General features: G+C 37.9%; 1 pseudogene; it reads right to left on the reverse strand.

Annotated features, from left to right (window-relative positions):
* Window positions 1–2,251: 2,251 nt before the first annotated feature.
* Window positions 2,252–7,013, reverse strand: LOC140931853 (uncharacterized; annotated as a pseudogene).
* Between the last annotated feature and the right edge of the window lie 19,171 nt (window positions 7,014–26,184).

Here is a 26,184-nt window from a genome sequence, read left to right on the forward strand (position 1 = left end):
GAACATTTTTTCACTCAAAGACAAATAACTTTTACCTCAAGGAGATTTGAACCTCTACCTCAAGTGTAATGCTTGAACGTCTTCTCTGAGCCTCAATCCACAGAGTCACGCTTACTTGGGTTGAAGATTTCCAATTTTTGAAAATATTTATTTCAATCACTCATTCCTAGACCCCCACCAGCCCAAATAAATCAACACGTGCCTGAACCGAGTCACTCGCAACATGGCTGCTGAACGTGTCGAGTGTGTCGACAAAACTGCTTTTTATGAAGCTGTATACGTCCTTAAAAGTCAGCAAAAAACAAAGCAATCTCAAATAACATTGTTTGTGGAAGAAAAGTTCTACAACAAGGCAAAGCAGTACCTCAAATCGATAATTGAATATGATTTAATCGTAGACCAAGTTACCCTGCGAACAGAGTCTCCTTCGATCTTCCTAGATAACTTATCTAGGAAAGATCGAAGCGACTCTGCTAGCAGGGAAAGACCAAGTTCAAGAAGACCGCATAACGCCTCCGCTATTGACTTGGCAAGCAACAACAATAACCCGAAAGAAATGGAAGTACAGTAACGATAATATCGTAACTGAGAAAAACAAGAAAGTTGTTTCCAAGCGGCACCTTTATGATGTACTATCCTTTGCCCACAACAGAATTGCACATCAAGGAAGACAGATCACAATGAAGTGGATCGCAGAAAACTACACTGAGGTAAATCAAAAAGTTGTGAAAATATTTGTGAAAATGTGCAGATTTTATCAAGAACAGAAAACAATAACAAGCAGAGTAAAACCGGCGCTGCAAGCTCAAACGGTTCTCTCTTTGCTTGAAATCGATTTGATGGACTTTAGAAACTGCTCCTGTGCCTGCAAAGCACAGCAACAGGAATGGGCAATAAATTTCATTGGCCATCCCACAAAGTTTGTACATGTCCTTCCCCTTCACAGCAAAAGTGAAAAATAAAAAATAGCTGCAAGTAAAATTGCTATCCCTTACAAAAAATGGAAAGCCTTATAGTGTGGTATTAGGTATCAATGACTGTTGTGCTAAGCAGGATTTTAATAAACAAACTTCCAATGAAACCAGTAACAACTTTATCTATTACATTACAGAGTAATTAAAAGTTAAGTATAAAGTGTTGCACAGCCCATTCTTCTAATGGACATCTATTAAATCCATAAAATACAATAAAATAAATGATCTCCAATGGCTTTGCTTACTTTCACTAAGAAAAAAGTATTTCAATTGAAAATTAAAATCAAAAACATAATTCACTAAAAGTTGTACTTTATTTTTCATATTTCACTACAAGTGTAATGACTGCCAGTAACACAGGACATTATCACTTACTTTTTAAAACAATGCCCCACCTATTCAGTAAAAAAGACTAAACCAACATACATTTACAGCAACTCTACCCCTAAATGATAAAGAATGCAAAATCTAAAATAACAAATCAACCTTATATGAACTAAAATAATAATTACCTTTTGGAAAATATTGATCCCGCTAATTTAAGTTTGAAAATATGTTCATGTAATCTGTAATTGTAAGAAAAGCAAAAACAGTAGAGTTTGAAAAAATAAAACCAGTTTTAAAAAAAATAAACCAGTTTCAAAAAATGAAACTGATTTGAAAATTGAACCATAACATAAACATCAATGTAAAATTTCCCTTTTTGGAAACTTTTGTAATTAAAACTGTTAATACCAAGTAACATTAGAATCTACCTCACTCACTGTCAGTCTGTGATTATGTTGACATGAACATTCTACTGGTTTATCTTAATAGCACAGGATGCAGAAGGTTTGATTTGGAGACCTGTTTATGGGTCCTTGAACTCAAATCTTATCCCTATGACAATCGTAACAACCTAAGTCACTGACCTAAATCTGCAAACTAATCCCATCGCACAGAATGTATTTATGATATGAGAGTCGTCAATTGTACTTTATTTGCCACAGTTTTTGTGCTCTAGAATTTGCCCATTGAGAGGTTTTGGGTAGAAGTCAACAGCCGTGTAAACTACCCAATTAAGCACGCCGTAAAACAAATGGAAGAAGAGGACATAATTGACATGGAATGTCATGGAATAAAGTTCTGTGTCTCTGAGGTCGCACAGGAGGTTGCTTTATATGGGCTCCAGATGACAGTTTAGGCGTGGACCAACCATGTAATACCAGGTAGTTTTTTAATTATGTTGGTTATCCCTGGATTAATATCCATACTATTCAGAGATAAGCAGCAAGCACTTATCTGGAGTGATCTAGTGTATAGATACCTGGGAAATGTTTTGAGGGAGAATGGTGCTCTTCACCCTTTATAATGACCACATCATTCTTCATAGGGTCTGATTCAATGGGATAAACCTTTGTTGCCGTAGCTTTCCAAAATGCCAAACCTGTTAAATTTACCAAAAAGGGCAACGTGTACTTACAGAGGTTCTAGTATTAGTACTGGCTTTGAGTCAGCAATTCTATAAACTACACTGTGATGTGAATGTTAGGCACTAAACCATTATAATAAAAGAACAAGAATTTGTTTTTGAATAAATTATTTCTTACAATTTCTTTTTGGTTCTAATTTAGAAATTACCTCTTGTTCCATCTGAATCCTCTATTGGTGGACCATTTGCTGTTACAAGTGAAATAGTATCCAAACCTAACTGTTCCGCACATAGACTCTTGATATCATTCGCATTGGCAATGTCCTCAGTGATTAGCACATAAACCTGGCAGGTTGGATTCTGAATTTGGCCACCAACCAACGAAGCAAAGGTCACTTGAAACAACAGATCTGTTGAAAAAGCACACACATGGTGATTTAAGAGACCTCTTAAGGTTCTCTTACAGCACCTTGCATAGTTACTACTTTTAGACCTGAAAATCAGACAAACAAATATAAATTAACATTAGCAAATTCCTCACTTTTGTCTGTCATTAAAATGTCATATTTATCTGACTTCATTAAAATGACCAAACTCAGACAAACATTGCAAATTAGTCACTCTGACATCATAAGTGCGCAACACTGTTAACCCTTAACCAGCGATTTTTCACAAGGAAATGCCATCACGGTCCATGGGTCATTTGTCCATTTAATTTTCAATTTAAAAACAAAATTGAAAATCGATGTCAATTTTTAATTTTCGATTTGTTTTCTTCCTGTATAATGGATAAACATGTTTCATAACTCTTTTTACCATTTTACCCTGCAAACAAAAATGAGAAAATAAACACACAGCTCTTATTTACTACAATCATATTAAAACGATTATCGAACCATGGATATTTTAGCTATTCGCGGGAAAACCGTTTCCGCAGTCATCTGTTAACTACAATTACGTGAATTTAGAAAAAAAATTAAAAATTGAATGTTGCAATCAATTTTTAATTTTTGTTTTTGGACGAAGAATTGATCAATCGATCATGCTCTAAGTGACGAAAGTACCAAGAGGGGAGGACCCAAGTGCAGAAGTTTCCAGTAGGGGAGGGGAGGGAAGAGGGGAATGGACTGAGGTGGGGGAGTATTGTACTTGTCCAAGCTACATGCTACCCGACCCGAGTCAGTTGAAAACAAAGACGCCATCTTGAATTGCAAATAGGACACTATGGGGACAGGGGTCAGGGTTGAGTTCTCTCTTTGTTGAACCGCTGCTTTAACATCCAAACTAAGAAATTCCCAACCTTCTTTGTTGAAAGTGGAGAAATCGTACTTAAGCTTATGTTTTTTAGAATAATGTACATTTCGTTTCACTAGGTTTTACTTTTGACTAAAATAACTATTTGACTTTGGGTTCCCCCCTGCGTCTTATTACTTTGACAACACCCACGGTTTTTTGCACCTGCCTTTTTTTATCAAGGTTGTGTTTCGCCCTGGAAGCTCTTCAAGGTCCCAGCTCTTTGGTGGAAATAAACGGAAAGGTGGTGCCCTTGTGAAGGTTATCCATGCAGAAATGACCCAGAATGGTAAAGGATCCCCATCTTTCAGTGAGCTTGGGCAGACATACCTTAACATCAATGTAGATACAGCCAATGTCTACTATATTCTATCCAAGGCAAGAGATGCCTTCAATGATCCCTCTTTATAGTTGGTGTCTAGTAACGGTCTGAGGATAATGGACAACAAAGGCACTAAAGGTTACTAGTAATATAGTATATTTGCATTGTTGTCTTTACCATCTTATAATTTATGTAGGTCTTGAATATCCACACATAATCATTGGGGTGTATTATCAGTAAATTTTTTTTACTGTTTCAAAAATCAGTCTGTCCCAAATATACAGCTGAATATTCTTCAAAGTTCTTCTATGCAATGTCACTTTTGTCCTGTACTGCGAGTTCAGTCGAAATATTAGACCCAGGGCACTAGGAAAATATTGGTCCAGTTTGTGCATTGTTAGAACTTTGTGAAGTCATTGATCTTCATCGTCATCAACATTGTATTAACTTGTGTCTGTGTTTTGTGTAGGTTTGTCTTTTTGGAAGTGTGGAAGCAGAAAAATTTATGCTGTGAGGGTCACTACACATGTTCCTTTAAAGGGATCAGCCAAGTCAAAGGCAAAAGCAAGTTACAGTTCATGTTATGACATTTCTGATGACAGTGATGAAGACTTCACTCCCAAGAAGACTAGAGGTGATAACGATGGAGATATTCAGATTGTAAATTCTCAAATAAATAAAGTCAAATCAATGGTCAGTGACATATTGAAAGTAAACCAAATTTTGTCCTTGCCACTCGGAGTAGTCAAACTTCTAATAGATGCTTTCATATGCAAAATCTGTCTCTCCACACCTATGAAACCCCCAGTAATTGCATCAAAGTGTTGTAACAGCTTGATTGGCTGTGAGGAATGTAAAGGCTGTGATGTAAAGCAGGGAACTGTTGTAAATTTGAACATTTTATTTCACATCTTAATTCAAGTAAAACAACTATTTTCACAGAGTTTCATGAATGGTTTTGAAAATCATGATTTACCATTTCTACTTAGCAGATGTAACAAGTATTCAGTTTCATGAAAATAACCAGAGATGTATTGAAATCATTAAATACTGTGGTTGTTCTAACAGTAAGTTTGGATTATATGTTGTTGTTAGATCAATGAAATTCTTTAGGCCCTCTCTAAATGGGTGATGATCACCATTCACAAGGCAATAGAAAATGACCTAGAAACTAGGGTAAGCAGCATTAAAGTTATCAAAACGCAATTGCTGGAGCTGTTCCTTCCCAGCTAGGACATCAGTTCCAAACACTTCTGGAGATCTAAGATTGCCATCATCCCTTTCATAGGCAGATACAGCTTCTTCACCGGTGGGAAGCATGTCTATAGATGGAAGGATAAATGTCTTCTTATTTTCCTCCATTCTTTTATCTGGAACTCCCTTCCCTGTTAGAATAGAAACACTGATGTTCAAGAAGAAAGATGTCTCTTGACAATAAAAACAATAATCATTAACCCTTTAAGTCCCAATAGTGACCAACAGCAATTTTCTCCTAACAATGTCCATACATTTTCAAGAGATGAGGTTGTAAGAATATAAAAAATGATCACGAAAGAGAACATGCCTTGATGTTTTATTAAATTCTCTCAACTTATTCTTAAAGGTAATGTATGGAGATCAGTTTGGAGGATTTGTATGTGGATACTGGGGTTTAAAGGGTTAAGATATTCAGTTTTTTACAATTTTTGTTATTGGTTTTTACACTCCCACATTCAGAAAGTTAATTATCCTAACATATGACTAGCGAGTAATTTAATTTACCTGAGAATGTGGTGTTTTTTAAGAGACCCCTTCTTAATTCTCGTTACCCGTCATATTTAACTTTCCAGTTATTAAAACTCCTGGTACAGTTAAAAACTTGGGATTAATATCGATTTTCCATAGGCTGGGTTTACTGAACCACCACCACCTCAATAAACTCTTACCAGGCATAACATGGTTGTTCCAACTGGAAAAAACTTGTTTGATTCAAATGTCTGCTACCCTGTAGGTAAACCATGATATACAGAACTTGTTCATGTCATCATCCATATTTATTAGGTCTTCATTCACCATAGCATTTAGAGCTCGTTTAATAGGGTATTTGACACGGGGTTTAAACTCTACCCATTTTCTCTCAGCAGGATGATTCTTTTAAATGAGAAAAATCATAATAAATGATAATAATAAATTTAATGATTAATGGTTATAATAATAATAATAATAATAATAATAATAATAATGGTGACATATTCACTAAACAAACACCTGCTTCGAAGTTGTTTGTATAAAGGGTGCCCTTCTTGTATTGGTCCTATATGGAGACATTTTTTTCTTGTACATACAAAGAGAGATAGAACTCTGTTCCATGGTCTACTCTGAGTTGATCCCAAATGTCATGCTGAATGACCGCAGTTCTTCAAAGAGAGAGGCAAATATAATATGTAATATTTAAGCATAAATAGCACATACAAAGGTGAGTAAATAAACGTAAATCAAATTTTAATATGATCTATGCTTGTTTTCGTGATATATTCATCACTGTCATCTGGCTGCTTCTCTTTTTTACTATTTATACTCTTGCTGGTACTTCTTATCTGGAAGTGCTTGTTGTTAAGTTGGCAACACTGATGCAATAATTATACTATTATTATCACCTATAGTAATAATAGCAATAATTAAAGAACTCTTGAATACTGCACCTGTAAACATTCTTACAGATCAAAACATTGTTCTTCACTGGCATTGTCACAAAAGCCACAATCTTTCCACTATAGCCATCACATGCACTGACTTCAGTCAATCCATACATTGCCAGTTTTTCAGTTTGGTCCATGTACAATTTGTGACCAAAATAGTCAGCATGGTAAGGATAGGGATTGGTTTGCCTGGCAGTGTTGGTATTTCTCTGGACTTGGTACAGAGGAGATACGATTGACAAAGCTTTTCCAATGTGCTTGTCACCAGCTGTTATACCACAACTGGCCTTATATCCTTTCACCATTTTTCTACCCCATGTGGGTCCAACCTTGAGTAAAACACATCAAGAACTTAATATGATATATTTCAACTGTCTTTGAGATGGACACCTTTAGGAGACATCTCCAAGTTGCCAATTTAAAAAGTGTCCATCCCACAGAAAGTTGATTAGTTAAGAGGGAGAAGCCTGTGTACAGACATCCCCCCTCCCTCAGAAAAAAATTGAATTTTTTTCAGATGGAGGGGGGACGTCCATACATAGGCTAAGAGGGAGTTCACAGGGAGCGTATACGTTTGGTGTCATCAATTTGCAACGTCATAGTTATTGCATTTTGGCTGAGACTTCCAGACTTTGCCTATAGAAAAGGTAAGGTTTTACTCCTACTATGATGGTGAAATTTAAGTGTATTAGACATATCTCAGTCTGCCAATGGTGATCAATATTGATTCGGAATAGAATGAGGATTTCATCTCCCCCCTTAGGGGTGCAGTCCCTTATTTGGCCTAGAAGGGTATGTGGCGCTGAACAGGGTGTGGTATCTGGGTCTCGAGTCTTAAACAGGTTATACAATTTAACTATTGAGCGCCTTGAACAGGGGGTCCTTATTGACCGGTAGCCTTGAAAAGATTGTGAAGGTTGGCGATGAACGGTTTACGTGTTGTACCAACAACGTTTCTCCAAATAATATACATCGATGATGTTACTTTATAAAAAATTTCTTAATTCATTCGTTTTTTTCCTTGCAGGAAAAAAAATTTCAAGCAAAAATACCCACCCAAGCAACAACTTCTTTTGTGTAGTGTTCCAGCTCTTTGTTTGACAGCCGATTTTGCGCGTGTATCCCATTTTTAAGGCAAAACCTTCTAACGGACCGAGAACTTAAGCTTCTTTTTCCAGGATATGCTTCTTGTAGCAACAAAATGACTTGTGAATGTGTTTTTCCCTGCGTCACAACAAGATCTCTCACGAAAGCGACGTTTACGGCATTCATATTTATGCTGAAACAGCACTTCAAAGTTGTATTTCCCGCTTCTTACTTAAGGCTAGTTCCCAGGACGTATCCGACATTAAAGATGGTGGACAATAGCAAGGCTCTTCCCCATGTTCCACCCCACTTCTGTCCCATCTCCCTTCTACCCCTCCCCCACCCCCACTCCTCCTGGGCACTTCGGCACTTGGGTCCTCCCCTGTTGGTACTTTCGTCACTTTGAGCATGATCGATTGATCAATTCTTCGCCCAAAAACAAAAATTAAAAATTGATCGCAACATTCAACTTTTAGTTTTTTTCTTAATTCACGTCATTGTAGTTATCAGATGACTGCGGAAACGGTTTTCCCGCGAATAGCTAAAATATCCATGGCTCGATAACTGTTTTAATATTTATTGTAGCAAATAAGAGCTGTGTGTTTATTTTCTCATTTTTGTTTACAGGGGAAAATGGTAAAAAGAGTTATGAAACATGTTTATCCATTATACAGGAAGAAAAAACATGGAAAATCAAAAATTGACATCGATTTTCAATTTTTGCTTTTAAAGTGAAAATTAAATGGGCGAATTACCCACGGACCCTTCACTCCAAGGGTGTGGTGAAAGTATGTTGACAGTTTCTACCCAACACTACAACTCCTGGTGTCATTAATTATACTCAATTTTGTTTCATTTATATCCACTCTTCTGTAAAGTATATTACTTTACTTCTACATCTTAAAACACAACCCTAAACAACAACAGCTACCCCTAGTTGTAGGACTCCAGGTCTTAGTCTCTGTACAGTCCAGATTTCCAATTCCAAGTATTCGGAAATCCTGATTTTCCATCAACCCAACACGCGCTCGATGGCCATACTGTCGTGAATCGTTTCTCCTCATTCAAGTATTTGTTACACATAGAAAACGACAATTAACTGATACAAACCTAAACAAACGGCTTTGATTTGGGCTGGCATGCGCAGCTGCTTGATTTGCATTTGACCAGGGATTGCGTTCTACTTTAAGTGTGCATTCGCTTCTAAAGTATGACAAATCAAATCGCCTATCTCGGTTTGGCCACTGTAGAATACCCAAATTCCTCAATGATATGAATACCTGTCACATCGAGCTGGAAAAGAATTAGAATAATCAACGTTAGAGTTTGATCATCACTTCTACAATTTCTTTCATCGCATGCTTTACCCAAAAAGATAAGCCGTATCCCCAATCAAGTTAAGTTATAACAATGTAAGTGCAGCATAATTACCCCAAACATTTGTGACAGCCTCTCTGCTGTTACTTTAGACTTCTTTATTCGTCTTTCCACCCTTCCCTCTGCTTCGCCGGTGAAAAAATTTAAAAAAAGTATCCTCTTCAGCCATTGCTTTAAGTCAAATAAACTCGACCACGACGCGGTGGGTAACAAACTGTACTAAATCGACAGCAACTGCGTAGAACGTTCTCAAACGTTGAACCAACAGGTCTGGGGGGTCCATGAATGTTACATTTGCATGTAATGGATGCAAACTGTGTACCGTGAACTTTTGTGGTTACTTGCTCTGGCTGTAGCATTTTTTATAACTAGTAATGGCTATGCCAAATTTTCCAGAACACTAAGGCAGTGTCTTGGCTTTAGCTGCATTTCGAAGAACCGATACTATGAAACTGTAAAGGTGGTATATCCTAAAGTCACGGAGAGTTTGAATGGTACGAGTGATGAAGAGAGAAAGGATGAAAGAAATAAGAAATGGCGAGTTGGGCAGTTGGAAAAGGGCAGTAGTGACATCGGATGGTGCATGGCATACAAGGGGCCATTTCAGCCAAAATGGCTCCTTTATCATTAAGAATTACTTGACAGGTGGTTTGCTGTGGTATGGCCATAAGTGTATGCGGGGTAAAGATGGTGTTTTGGAGGATGAATTGTTTGAGGGGACGGCCAAGTCCATGGAGGGCATACTTGCAGAGGAGTGCTACAAGGAGGCAAGGGATGAGGGCTGTAAAGTTGAGGTTGTTTGGCAGGATGGAGACTCAAGTACTGCCCTGGCAGTAAGCAAGTTCCATAAAGAAGGTAAAATGTACGTGTGGTGGGCATGTTGGAAGAGCCCACTACAACAAACTGAAGGAGGTCTCAAAGAAAAAAGTGTTTTCTGCTGATGTCAAAAGGAAATATAAAGATAATTTCCCCCAAGTGGAAAGTGTTGTCTGCAAGTGTGAAAAGCACAAAGCTGGATGTGGGTGTCTCAGGGACACGCATAAATCATTTCTGCTAACTTCAACATTGCAGTACTCCCCAAGAGTATGCAAGGAGATTGAGAGGTCTCGGAGAATATCATTCCAGGGATATCCATGAGTGGGCTTGGGGTGAGTGTGGATTTCACCCAAACATTGTATATTCCTGTAAGAAATGTAAAGAAGATGAACAACTGCAATGTCAGGGGAAACCCTACAAGACAAAGAACCCCCTTATCTGTCACTACCACTGGCTGCAATATCATATTGAGTGTGAGCGCGGTGCAGAAGATGCAGATAGCGTGATCCATCCAACCATGGGGAGAGGCCATTCAAACTTGTGCGAGGCACATTTCCTTGTCCTGCCTGACTACTGTGCTAAGGATCAAAATCTTTGTAGGTAAGCGAAAGAGTCGCAAGCTCATATTCGGATGATTATATGGGTTACTATCACAACCTTCAATTGAAATAATTAGCATGGAAAAATTTTTTTGCTCTTCATAAGTCTGAGCAGAAATTACCCGGGATGATACCTTCATTCAAGGTCCAATTTGATGTGAATATCTGGAAATTTCTGGGCTTACATGATCAGTTATTAGTTGAAGGTTTTCATACAATAATTCTCTGTGCAACTACTGATACCAATTTATCCCTTCAAGGCAAATTGTAAAGAGAAGTCATAAGTGTTTCAGTCATCAATTGGGTAATTATTCTTATTTCTTAGGTTTACATTACATTACTTCTACCAACTGTGATTTCTACCAAGGAAACATGTCTTGGTGTTATAAAGTCAGGGGACGAAACTACCACTGGGTGATTGACCTTTACGAGATGCTGAACCTGCTTGTCATACCTGCAGTAATTGAGGCCCTTCAGAAGGCGGCGGTGGATAGCATGAAAGAGATTGAGAAGGGAAAGACAGACCACAGGAAGAAGACACGAATCCAGATGAAAGTGGCCCCGGGCTGAGGATCAAGAGGCTACGAAGAAGTGGGTGAAGCAGCAAGCAGTACGCCATACATAGGGAAACGACCAAGAGGATGATGATGCTGAAGAGGATGAGGTGGATCCTGCAGTTATTGTACAGCAAGGGCTGCCATGGAAGAAACAGGGGAAGATGATGGGGCCATACTGGTCATCACTGGGAGAACCTGCCGATGTGACTCCAAAACACACAAAAGAGTATCCCATTCAGACTGTCCCTTGAACCCCAAAAATAAAAATCAAGTAAGGTTTTTATCTAAAGGAGGGACTCCATCATTCTTGTACGTTTCAGTTGGAAAGGGATTTTTTTGCATAAATTTCAATCCTAGTTTTGACCTCAGAGTTTCCTTTGCTGCATCTGACACGGTTGCGATTAAAAATAGACTTTTCTGTTTATTTACTTCGAGCTTTTGTATATAATATGACACAGTATATGACAGACATTGATATATTATGTAAAACAAATTTTCCTTCATGGAAAAATTACATATTTTTCTAGGGTGACATTTTTATTAATATAAATAAAGTAAGTTTGATCATTTCATCTACTACTTAGTATTGTTTCAATAATAGCTTTTCGGTTTTATTCCAGACCTGAATAGAATTTGACATTTTACAATATGTGTCTGGGATCGACACGTTTTATCTATAAATTGATTCGATTTTCACATCTGTATGGTTTGAAATACTGGGTGTTTCTGTGGATACCCAAACATTATTTTGGAGTTTTGTTATGTTTTTTGTTTGATATCTTCTTGATTATTCTATCACATTATTCTTGATATAAAGGATAGTCATAGAAACACCTGACATTTTTGGACCAGAAAATTTCATGCAGTTATTTAGGTTTTGCTAGCTTTCTTTACACTGGGGGCCATTTTGCAGCACCAAGGTCCGCTATGTTCACCTTGTAGACCTGAAAGCATAAAATAAATAAAGATGTTTAATCGACACATTCTCACATTAAAAATGAATTACAATGTGTTTACAAGGTTCGGAACATTACAAAAACCTAATTGGGACTGGGTTTACAAACTAATTAAAAATAGTAAAACCTACAAGAGTTACATAAATTTCAGTCATAGCTACTAAAAAAAAGTTATACTGAGAATTTAATTTTTAAAATTTAAACATTTAACAGTTAATTTTTGAAAACGCTCGGTTTTAACATGACATGATATTGTATGAGTTTCTGTACTTTCAATCATCCTTTTGTTACCGAACTGATCCAACGTATTGAGAGTCTAAACGTTATAATTCAAATTACAGATTATCTCCCCTTTTCATGGGTAGGATCTGGTCGGTCCATTAGTCTGCCTGGGATTATTTCCCTCACAACCCTCTTCAGAGGGAGGGAGGGAACACATAAGTGGGCTTACCCCCAACATGGGCCCCTAATGTCTGTTTGCTTCCAAACTAGAATGGAGAAAGAAAGAAAAACATACCAGTGGTGTTGGAATTGCGATTTCAAATAATGTAATAATGATAGAATGAACACTTGCAATTGCCTAAGGACAACAATGAAATTCCCTAACTAGGAAACTCCACAATTACGACTCAAAGATAGAAAATCCACGATTAATGCACCTAAACAGAAAGAATTTCTGCCTTGTATTTGTTCACAAAACGAGTCGTAATTGTAATTGCAAAGAAACGGAAAGCAGGGGGTTGAACAACAATGACTTGTAATCATCTCTGGTCAATAGTGTGAATCATCAAGCATGAATTCTCAACCTTGAAAGTTACAACTTACCCATAACTTTGCCCACAAAAGTCTGTAAATTCGCGAGCGGCAGCCACTGCCTTTTTGTCTGCCTTCAAGGAAAAGTTCTCCAGCAGGGAAATCAATCCCTCTGGCACGTTGGCACTGAAAAATTCCACAAAATCCAGTACAAGGAAAAGTATTTTTAGGGCAGAAAGCTCAAAAGAGATTAACCTACCCATTTTGTGTAAACTCGGCTTGAAAAGCCTCGAATGTGGCTTCTTTGGATGCTTCTTTGACAGCCGTACAAGAAGAATGTGCTGCCATCTTGATTTAGTTCACATGCTTCCAGAGGAAAACCACTGTCCACAAATTGAGGACTTGTGTTTTTTCTCAGTACCCGACCCAGATCCTTTTTCGGTCAATGGAGTCAACTTCCAGTAAAAAACGCAATGATGAGATGTTTCATGGGAAACGAAACCACATTTTTTGAATATTAGGCACCATAAGCTATAACCTAGCTAAAAAGTATCCAGATCTGAAAATATGAAAGTTAGCCTGGGCAGGCACCTTAAATGTCAGACGATCATAGAGTTTCTCTAAAATGAGAACCTCCTTAAAATAAGTGTGGGCTTAATACGTTTTGGGAGTTCATGGGTGCCGGGGGGGGCGGGGGTGTCGTACTGGGTAAATTTTCATGGGTTTCGCTTGCGAGACATACTGAAACCTTGCATAGAAATTTAAAAACACTTTTTATGAACTATGCTTCCATTCTCATCAACTTCATACTACTTGATCTGTCACCAGTAACTGTCAATTTTTAGAAATACACATGGTTACACTTACTTCTCCGTTTTATTACAAAACACCTTGATTTGTATAATGAAACACTTGAATGATTGGCTTGAAAGTAAAATTTGATCTTGCCATAATCTTTTTGATGGCTGTCCCATTCTTCTTTTCTTTCCTTTGTATACGCATCGTATGGTTCTTCTCCACATATTTTGTCTTTGGCATTGCTGCTATTAGCCTCCCCGCAGACGTCCTTTGGGGTTCGTTTGTCACCCATTCATTTGTCCCCCACGGACGTCTGCTGAACACTGCCGACATTTACGTTCACCAATCACAGGCCGTTTACGGATTTTTGTAAAACGTAACCCGAGCCGCTTCTTAAGATTCGCACGATCAGTGAGGCTTTTGATGGGGTGTGCGAGGAATTTGTAATTACTACAGAGTTAAACAAGTATCAGAGAGAAGCTATCCTGAAAATTTTATAGCGAAGACCGATAAGTTCACAAATTTGCCGACGGGATTTGGCAAATCCCTTATCTATCAAGCTTTGCTGCTTGTTTGCGACACAGTGCGTGGAACTAGTGGACATTATTGTTGTTGTTGTTTCACCCCTGGTAAATCTTGAAAGATCAAGCTACAAAGCTGGAAAATATTGGTATTCCTGCTGTAACGTTCAGTGATATTAGCAAAGAGAATATGAGGGTTTTCGAGAGAGGGACTTTCTCTGTTGTTTACGGAAGCCCAGAAGCTTGGTTGAAGATCGATCGGTGGAGGAAATGTTAGTGAGTGACTTGTATACAGTATGTGGTCCTTGGTCCGCGACTTTCCCGAGCATGATTAAATGTTTCGTCGAGAAATAAAATAGAATGAACAATGAAAGGTTTAATGATTTATTGATTATTTAAGCATTCTTTCTTTCTTTGAAGGAGCGAGATTAAAGTTTGTTGATGGGTAGGTTAATTTGTTGTTCTAGCTTGAAGTTTGGACTTCGGCGGCACCGTGGTCATGTTTACTTAGCTTATTTACAAAATATAACCAAATTTCGTGTAGTGGTCCTTGGTCCGCGACCCATGACCTTGTGGGAATCACATTTCACAGAAAAGGAAACGGCCTTTGTTTTCAAAGAATGCTTTGAACATCTTCGCTGTGCACGTTTACAAGTTCTGTATTCTTAATACTTCGAATATATACAGAGTTAATAGTAATTATTGTTTATTGTTTAAACCGCTCCCGCGCTCATGTGGGAGACTGTTGTCTGAAGTCTTTCAAAGAGAAAGCAGATTATTTTATACTTACAATCACTTCCGAAAAAACTATACAGCTGACTACAACTTTATTGCATCATTTCTGTGATTTTTTGAAAACGTTTGAGTCGTCTCAGGTAGAAGATAGCTGTGCAAATAAATAATTCACTTGAAGAATACAAAGACACGTCAACGTCCAGAGCACATTTGATGAGCCTTGCGATTTTTCTAAAAACACGAACTTGGTCCTTTCCTAAATTACAGCGCCCCGCCTGACTTTTCACAGTAGTATGACTTGTCAATTTTGAAAGACACTTTAAGTTTCAATCGAAATACTTTTGAGTCTTAGCACACTTTTCAGAAACTCGTCAGCAATCTCAGAAAATGCTGATAAACAGCGGTTACCTTGTACATGACAGTTAACAAACTAGACAGCATTTTCAGTGTCATGGCATCTAAAAGGCAAAGTATCAAAAATTTCTTCCACAAAACAAACGAAAGGTAAGTCTTACAGATAAGTAAGTAATAATAATAATAATAATAATATTTAATAATAATATTTAATACTTATATTGCGCTTTTTCTATAAAAATACTCAAAAGCGCATTACAATATTATTAATAAAAAAATAAAAACCAGTAAAATTACGCGGTAAAATTACAATATTTAAAAATAAAGACATAAATAAATAAATAATCTAACTAAAAGCCTTCTTAAATAGATATGTTTTAACAGAGCGTTTAAAAGAGTCGATTGATGTTTCCTGTCTTATTGGCAGAGGAAGACTGTTCCATAAAAAGGGGGCAGCCATCGATAACGCGCGATCTCCCAAAGTCTTCTTCGTTCTTAGCCGAGACCTTTCTAACAATATACCATTATTGTTACGGCGTAGTTGGTAACGTGAGTCCGGTAATACAGAGACAAGATCCTTAAGATAGCTAGGTGCAACACCGTGAAGAATCTTAAATGTAACAAGGAGAATCTTAAAATCTATGCGCAAGTGCACTGGTAGCCAGTGGAGTTCTCTTAGCAAGGGAGTAACATGACAATACTTAGGTGCGCAGTAAACCAATCAAGCACTGGCATTCATGACTCTTTGAAGTTTCTTAATTTGATACTCAGGAGCACCGTACAATAAACCATTACAGTAGTCAAGCCTGCTTGCGATGAACGCGTGAACAAGCCTCCCGGTGGACGCGCGAGACAAATACTTCCTAATGTGCCCGATATTGTACAAATAATAAAACGCCCTAGCACAAGTCTTAGACACATGAGTCGAAATGTCCAGATGAGAATGGAACCAGGTGCCCAAATTGCGCACTGAAGAGGCAGGCGATACCTCAGCTTGGCCGATCTTGATCTTGTCAACGGACACCTTTGATAACTGTCGTTCCGTGCCAATGATCAAGAACTCAGTTTTATCGTCATTTAGCATTAACCTATCATCTCTCATCCATCGAGAAGGTCACGAATGCAGTTCTCAATCGCAATCACAGCATCAGCCTCGCTGGTCTTATCAACGGGATTAAACGATATATATAGCTAGTATCGTCCGCATAGGTGTGAACAGATGGCAGATGAGATTTCAAGATGTCAAACAGCGAACTCGCGTAGATGGTAAATAAGAGGGGGCCCAAACAACAACCTTGTGGGACCCCACAAGTCAGATTAAATTTATCAGAGAGCGATAAGTAGTGCTTAAACTATTTGTTGTGTACATATTACAACTACCCGTTCGCAAAACCTAACAGATACAACAACTTGGATTTACAGGCTAACTCCATCCGTAGTTACTAAAACAAGGAATGACCTACACTGACCTACAATGAGCTACTATGAGCTGCTACGAGCTAAAATGAGTTAAAATAAGCTTTACAATGAGCTACAAAATGACAGACAATGATGTTTGTCGTGTGTCACGCTTGGACGTGACACTAAGCTCATGGTATTAAATTGCCAAGCACATTTTGAAAAGGCAAAACATAAAGAAAGCCTGATCTCAGGTAACTTGAGAAACTTGAAAATAAATTATTGCAATCGCGTTTTTACCCATTAACACTATTATACCCTGTATTGACGGAAGTCATCCAGGCACTCCCTCAGTTGGCCTAGATGGGTATGGGCCGCTGAGCAGGATATGGATTTTACTATTTAGCGTTACAAACAGAGCATCTTATTGGACCGGGAGCCACTTACCGTAAACGATCTAAAAAATAAACACCCACTCTCAAATAAATGCCTCTTATCTAATAAACACCCCCCCTTACGCTGTTAAGTTAGTATTAAACGCCCCCTGTCTAATAAACGCCCCCCTTGAAAATTGCCCCCAAATACTAGGAAATGGCGAAATAGAGCGAAATCAATCAATTTATTAATTTCATAGCTTGATTAACATCAGTTTGTGTATTATGTCATGTTCAATTTCTAGATAAGCCGTCAGGCCCACGGTCGAGATTCTGTTAACACAAAAACGTTTTTAGCCGAAAGCATACTGTATACAGTTATGTTGAGTTCGTTAAAATAAGTTACGAGAATAAACGGCTCTCTCTTTTAAATGCCTCCAATCTATTAAACACCCCCTCTTGGACCCCTAAAATTAAATTAACGCCCCGGGCGCTTATTAGATCATTTTCGATAAAGGGTCTTATGATGTCTTATACAGGCCAGGGTACTTAAATAAACAATTTTTCTTTTAAACAGGGTCAGAATTTGAAGGCCTCGTTTGTTCATCTATACCCAAACGTCCCTTGAAGATCCCCCCGGATCGACTGTTGGGGTGACTGGGTTTGTTTAATTTGTTTGAAAAAAAGACAACACAAAACACAATTTACGGAAAAGGTTGCAAGGGATGGTTTTCATTATCATCATACATGTATTATTACACTGTAAATTTATCTCCAAGCGTAATAATTAGAGATGCTGTCATCATTTGGGCCGTCATGCAGTAGACTAAACGCGATACGTTTATGCACACATGTCCCCTAATCATTTTTTTGGTCTTTTTCTAAAAACTTCATTTTAGCTTATTACAGGGATTTTAAGCGTATTTTCAGGTCCCCTCGTTCGGCCATTGTAGGTCATTCCTTGTTTTAGTAACTACGTAACTGCATCTGGAATGTAAACATGCAATTACTTCATTTTTTCCTTGTTTTAATCCTCGTTAAGGCTTCAGCTAGTTTGAAAAGTAAATAAATACTCAGAATTTGCCGTGGAAACCCAGTTAAATGCAGATTGAGGTTGCCACCCACAAGAGTTCCCAAATTTATCCAGGGCATTTACAGCACTTTTAACTCTACCAATCACTACAGCATCTGCAGAGAGCTCTTTCAACGCACTGAGAAGGCTTAAAACCTATCTGAGGTCCACAATAAAAGAGGATCGCTTGAGGGGACTTGCTCCCACACTTTTTTATTCTTACCTCAGATTCAACTAACTACGTATACAATTAACAGTCTTGAGGGTCTGATCTGTCTAGTGTATTACCAAGTCACCTTAGGGGGGGGGGGGGGCTACAACAATTCACAAAGCTGGCTACGCTCCTGATAATGATATTAAAAATTGAAGTTTGGGGAGGTTCTGGGGCGAGAGCAGCAATAACACCCTGTTACTTTTTAAAACACCACAAATGGAAATTCATAGCCACACAATTGAAAGTATCAAGAGTTAAATACTGCAAATGGTCACATTCTTGACCCCCCATGCTTTACTACAACAACTTAACTGGAGTTCCCGATTACAGATGGCATTTGTTACCAACAAAAATTTAAGCATAAATTCTTATTTTTATAATCTGGGACTAATTCTCATAGAGGAGCTAAACAGGTACACGCTCATTGACAACGGATATGTACAAGCTGTTTTTCAGAATGAAAGGCAATTTGGTTAGAGTATTTTTTTGGGCTGAATTTCTTTAGAGTTGCTTTAACCTGTCTAGTTTTTTACAATTCGCATTTAAAGGTGGTGTGGACATGCAACCATTGCTTTGAGCCCTGTCACTCTCAAAAATGATTTATTCACATCTAAACATCTCCGTAGGAAAAAAAATTCACATGGGCTGGATGAGCTGGTGGTCATCTCATCAAACAACAGTTTAGTGACTGGTTAAAGTTTATCTAGATATCAAGATATGCGGATGACATGATCAGACCACTTAAAAAGGGTACGCTAATTGCTGTAGTGCATTACTTCTTTTTCCTAGTGTTTTTATTATTCCAAGGGAAAGACCTGACAGTGTTCAACAGGATGCACGAGTTGCCAAGTACTTAAAGCAGCTGGTGACCGAGTTTATGAAAAGGCGTTTTGACCATGTGTTCCTGCCACCTCGGAATGGGTAAAAGCTGACAGATTTCCTTTGCCCTGAAGTATTTTTCTGGTATACTATTGCTCATTACAACGTAGATATTACGTGTCCTCCTCACAATTGTTCCCTGAAACCTAGTATGTTTACAGATAAAGTTTAAAAAAAGACCTCCAAGACATAACATAACACAACATAAAACTTTATTTATACTCGAATTTTAGAGTAGCTAACAAGCTAATATCTTCGAGATGACACTACATAAAAATGATATAGAAAATATATATATACATTAAATGCAAGAAAAGAAAATATTATTTACAATTCACAATTTTAAGTTTAAGTATGTCAGGCAAAAGGAGTCTACATGAAGGTAACATCCTGTATTTTAGTCTTTAAAGTCTCCAAAAAAACTGGAACGAAGAAAGTCCGGCAGTGCATTCCACTGCTTAGTTGAAAAGTAAGAAAAGGAGTTAAGACCATAGGTAGTTGTTTCTTGGTTGTTTTACTTAGTGAAAGAATGTAGTTGCCACGAAGATCATAGGAAGAGGACCGGAGTGAAAACATATTCTTCATATAAGTAGGAACATGAGTGAAAAACAAACTCTTATATAACAGAATGAGGAAATTTTGAATGCGTTTGTTACACAACGAAGTAGAGCTGACTTTTGAGAGAAGAGTGTTGTATGGAGACGAGTAATCTCCAAGTAGAAATCTAAGTATTCTTTTATTTAAAGCTTCAAGCTTATCCGCACCGCGCGCTCCACAAAAGTGCCAGACAGAGGAGCAATAATAAAAGTGACGTAAAATATATGCTTTGTAAAGGTTGAATAAGATTTCCTTGCGTGTGAGTTTTCGAAAGCGCAGCATAACATTAAATTGATTATTAATCTTTTTGCATACATTTGATATATGTTTATAAAAATTCAGTTTATTATCTATTTCCATTCCAAAAATCTCTAACGTGTCCTTTACTGGGAAGGAAAAACCATACTCTGTATCACCGAGGATGAGACACAGGTGCCTGCTCTCATTAACTAACATCCCATTTTCATGGTACCACTGATTGGCCCGCCAACATCATGAGATACCCATGCATCCAGAGGTGCTGGATCGACGTGGGAGTAGTATACCTGATGATCATCCGCATAAGCGTTCAACTTGGCCTTCTTGACGTGGAAGAAAAGATCGTTTATGCAAATGTTGAATAGCATAGGACCTAGCACACTCCCCTGCGGGACCCCACGCTTGACACTTTCCCAGATCGAAAAGGTGTTTCCAACTTTAACTCTCTGAGTTCTGCCAGGGAGATAGTTCCTAATTAGGGCACAACTTTTGTCGTCCATACCATAGGCCCTCAGTTTTGAGAGGAGGAGTGGATGCTGAATAACATCAAACGCTTTGGAGAGATCCATAGAAACTACCGCAACAAGCTCCCCCCTGTCTCGCATCATTCTCCAGTCCTCCGTCAACCTTAGCAAAGAGGTCTTGCAACTATAAAACTTTCTATAAGCGCTTATGAAGTCTGATAAGAGTCCATTGTAAAATTCATACATCTGCACCGATAGAAGCCTTTCAGAAATATTGTTTAGAGCAGGGAGCACAGTTACGGGCCTATAGTTGATCTTACAAAACTCGTCGTCTTTTTTGTACAAAGGAGTAACCATGCCCATCTTCCAGCTAGCAGGATAACAGCAATGTTCAATGCAACAGTTTATTATACTTGTTATAGGCCGCGCAATAACAGCTGCCGCTTCTTTAATCAACTTTGGTGGGATCACATCGTGACCAGGTGACTTGCGTTCATTGATCTCTTTTAGTAATAGCTCAACCTGGGTTTCACTTGCGCGATGAAAACTGAAGCAAGCTGGAGAACTAGAGCCCCTGTGTTCATGGATTGCTTTGATGCTGGGATGATTTGCATAATCCTCACCGTAATCCTCTACTCGTATTTCAGGCATGCTATCAGCAATGTGAACAAAGTAGTCATTAAGCAGATTGGTAATCTCCTTTTTGTCACTAATAATCCTGTCATTTTCTTTCAAGATAATATCATTGGCTTGCTTACTTTTAGTATGCAAAAAGGGGCGGAAAGTAGACCAGAATTCCTGCGGGTGTTGTTTTATTGTTTTCTGCCTAAGAGAGGTGCAGGTATTACGTCGAGTTTTGTATGCCTCGTAATTTGCATCAGTACGATTGCGCGTGAATTTTTCCATAGTTTGTTGCGATGCCTGATCGCCCTCCTCCATTGTTCTGTCATATAAGGCACCTGATTACCACGTATCATTGTTTGCTTGATAGGTGCATGTTCATTGAGAACACTTAGAAACAATTGCTCAACAGCATAAAGCTTAAGAATCCATAAGTAGTGTATGATCTTTGTGGAAATGTGCTCCTCATACAGCGGATGTATTATGCCAAAACAAAGGAACTCCACACCAGTACTTCTCAGCTATTGACACAAAATTAAGAAGTCTTCGTCTGGTTCATGCCCAGAACTGTTTTCCATTAAAGATATTGTACAGATCAGCAGCACCAAGAACTCGTTGACATTGTGGAGATGCAAATGTTACAAGGCATAAGTTTCCTGAAAATGTGCCAAGTGTTACCTGCATTAAACGTTAAGGAGTTTTGTGCATGAGTGGAGTGCTACACGCTTTTCCTGTCATCCAGTGTTGTAGATGCCAAATATTTATATGAACAGTTCTACTCTCATTCTATGGGTTAAAATCCTTACTTCTTTTAAGATGGGCCAAATATTTTAAGAAGCTTGAAGCCTTGAAGAAAACTCACGGTAAAGCTTGTTGATGTTCCTCCAGACAATAATCGGGTCATTGCTATGTATCACGAGTTCTTTGATAGCAATGTATTGTCCAGAGATCTAGCACACAATCCTCTACGTTGATTTCCTTCTTCTTCAAGATCCTTTTCCCAGAAATAACATTGTCTATGTCATTTGCAACCTTCTTGACAATGTTGACTAACAATGGGACATCAGCGGACCCAGAGTGTGAAGCAGATGTACTCGCCTGGTTATAAATTTGAGATTCTTCAGCTGTGGATGGCTGGGTGACAACAAAAACAATCGTCTCCGCTGCCTTCATTATGGACCTACACTGCAGAGCGCCATAGCAGAATGTTTTTTTAAACATTATACCATCTGGCAGGCCCTGAACTTCAAAGTTCTTCTTTAGATAAGGCACTTGTGAACCTGGCTGGCCAATTGCTTCACCTTTAAATCAAATGCAAAAAGTAGTTTTAGTAACTATTCTATTTCTGTGAACGTTAGTCATTCGTTTCCTAGCAAGGACAAGTTAATGTACATTTTTTTTGAGGATTTTCAAAAGTAAGAACTTAAGAGTTGATGTCAGTAAGGATCAAAGATCGCGCGGACAGAGCTCAAAATTTGATTTTGCGTATACTTTCTACATTGGTAGGCCCAGGTACTATACATATGAAATCTAGGTTTATTTGCCCCCCAATTTTTTTTTTTTAAAGAAATTTGATTTCAACTGTAATCGGTATTTTTCGTCGTAATAACCTTGAAAATTGCCAACTTTCACAAAGTTATCAAGTCATTTAGTCGATCGTTTTGAGGTGTCTTCACAGACATCCAGTTAGACTAAAGCTATTTCAGTCCACTGATTCCCAAAACAGCTCGCTAAAGTTGCTCACAAAAAATAGATGATTTTTTAAAGAAGCACACCAACATCCTTCTCGAATTTGGTGGAATGGCTGGTCAAAACATGTCAGAAATGCCCGCGGAATGCAACCAATCACACCAGAAAACCTTTTGGTATTCTTTAAAGGATAGTTTTCACTTTCTACAAGTTAACATGTTTGGGATCGTTTGTTCTTTTTTGGTAAATAGTTCTTAAAGTGAGCACAATTCTGCCTTCCGCCATCTTGTAATGTCTTACATTACCGAAACTGGCGAAACGGAAGTCACCACTACAAATGGTACAAATTTTTTCACCTCTTTGCACTAAAGAATCTCCCATAGGCTTTAAAATCAACGACATTTACTTGTAATCAGGTCCAGTGTCAAGAAAATGCAAGAAGAAATGCACCATACTATGGCGGGGTAACTGTCTGCAATCGTAGTCTGCAAAAACTAAAAGTAACTCAGTGCTGTGACTCTGGCAACGTCTGGACTTAGATGCACTTTGCTGAGTCTCACTTGTGTACCCTTCGCTTGAGCTTTCAATACTTATCCCTTTCATTTTTGGTTTTGACAAGTCTCATCCCATGGGTGCTTTTAACTCTCCATCCCGCACCTCGCATAACAGTATTCCATGTGTCACGCAATATGTGACAAATGAACCAGAAATGAAATTCTCCTCAAACTCCTTTACTTAAACAGTCTAAATCAGAAGCTGCAATTTTTAAATTAGATTTATGTGGGTAAATTATATGATCTCAACTTTAACTATAATCACACATATATCTAGAAATATTAAACTAAAAGTACTAACATCATTTTTTTAGAAGTTTCAGGATATGTTTCAATACTGTCATGACTATCAAGAGGAATATCTATACCAGGAATACTTCTGAACCATCGCTACTCACGGTCAATTTCAGGAACCTAATAGTTGGCAAGAAGCACTGGACTTGTATAGGCAACTTTAGCTATAGCAATCTGAGTTAGCCTGATTGACCCTTGATCCGACCAAGCCTACCAGTATTTGTCTTTACATGTCACTTTATACTCGTTTGACATTCCAATCATGCACTACCTAAAGAATTATGCGCTAAAGACATAAATTGTAGAACTTTTAGGTAAAAACCATTCCACTATTTGTTGAGCGCAAGACAGAATACAGCATAAATGTAGCATTTAGTTTATAGTTGTTATGGTTGTAACCAACTATTCCCTTATAGTTTTTAATATTTTTTATTGCTAGCACTAATTTGAAATAATTTAATCAACTGCCATAGCTTTATACAGCAGCATAACAAAAATATTTATTAATCTAGTTTAGAAAAACTAATTTTTACATGTCCTTCCACAGGATGCACGCCCATTTTTCTATAGTCGACTTTTAATTTTTACACATTTAAGAAAAAGTAAAGAAATGCACCCCAATGCAGTTGAAAAGAAGAGACAGCCGATTACGATACAAATGGTGGAACAGAGAATTAACTCTGAGGGTAAAACCCACTGGGCGTAAGCCCTAGTTAAGGGAATCAGAAAACCACACCAGGTAAAGAAAAAAATTCTTATCCGGAGGTTGTGGGTTCGATTCCCACCGTTTTCATAAGAATTTTTTTTTCTTTACCTCGTGCGGTTCCCTGATTCCCTTTACTAGGGCTTACGCCCAGTGGGCTTTTCATGGGTTTCACTTAGCACTTTAATTTACTCGTCAGAGTTAAATCTCTGTTCCACCATTTGTGTTCATAGTGCTACGCGGCACAACGAACGATTATGATACATGCTGTTTATGCAGTCTCCAGCAGCTGATTTGTGCTCAAGTTAGTCTGACCATAGTGCTTGGTCAATGAAAGCCAAGGAAATGCGTTCCAAAAAAGGGGAATATCACAAAAACATTGAAAACTACATTTCAGTGTAAATATTCCAACACATTGCCTGTCCCATAAAAAAATCCATACTGGATCTTAACAGCCCCCTCCCCCCCATCCTATGGGGTCTTGTACATTCATTTGAAACTTCGGTCATTAAAAGCCCCCGCACCCCTTGGAATTTCTAATGGCCCTCCATAGGTAGGGTGTGAATAGTTTCTCCCTTATACAAAATATAGGTCTCAGTGTGATAATTGGTTTATATAATCAGGTCATTGAGTGACTTTCAATAGTGTATAGTAGGTAGAGCATGCTTTGTTTATTCACTAGTATGATTCAGCTGATTGGATAGATTGATTGGCCGTATTTATACTAGAGGACACATTATCCGTATGATGATGTGTGTTATGCGTCCTGTCTTTATACTAAAGACGCATCATCCATCTGGACAAACTTGGGCAAACATTTGGAGTTCGTCTGGTTATGCGTCTCTAGTATAAAGACGGGCACAAGACGCATTATACGTCTAGACGAACTATCTTGCGAAGTGCGTCGTTCAAGCTGCACTACGAAGGCTAATTCGTCCAGACGCGTATTGCGTCTTGTGCCTGTCTTTTTACTCGTATAAAAACGGCCATTGTAATACTGTTAGCACTGGTAAACTGACACGATTTTAAACAATAAGGCGAAGAAATATAAAAAAACATTTATTTTAATCTCAATGTGGAACCAAATTACGGTGTCAAAGAAATCATGTTATTATTCAACAAATTGTCACAATAACAAATGCATACTCAGGGAGTAAATCAATTGTTTTCCATCATCCATACATAACAGGAAATTATCCTGCTGACTGGTTACAAAGGTTCATCCAAAGCTTAATACTTTTTGCAGTAAGGTATATTTTGTTGACAACTTGTTGAATATTAATAAACAATGAATATTATAAATATTTTTCTGTTTTGTTATTGGACACCTATAATAGCTGCTAGCACTCCCATATGATAAAAAAGAAATCAGTCATTCAAAAACCATTCTCTCTTGAGAATTTCATTTAGTTGCTATAATAACACCAGCATTTGATATATGATAATGGCTATAACAGGAATAGAACATTATGCAAAATTAAACTATTTCATATAAATTATATGCAACCAAGTTATTTCACTGCTACATCAATCATATCAAACTTATAGTGTATATCAATAGTTGCTAAAACTTGCAGTGAAAACATCGCAAATAAAAGTCGATTAAGTGATATGTATTACCCAACTGACAGATTTGAGTTTCTGGAAGTTATTCCAATAGCAACTAACACTCTCAAAAATTGATTGGCAAAAGCCAAAGGAAACTTTGTGGCTGACACAGCCTTTTCTAAATTATGAAACTAACAAGAAGTTCCAATTTTTATGCAACTGAATCCTTATAAATCATTTAGATATAAGTTCTTCCCAAATAATATACTAGCTGGCACTAGAAATAGTA

The sequence above is a fragment of the Porites lutea genome, chromosome 3 (genome assembly GCF_958299795.1).
Source record: "Porites lutea chromosome 3, jaPorLute2.1, whole genome shotgun sequence".
Classification (NCBI taxonomy): Eukaryota; Metazoa; Cnidaria; class Anthozoa; order Scleractinia; family Poritidae; genus Porites; species Porites lutea.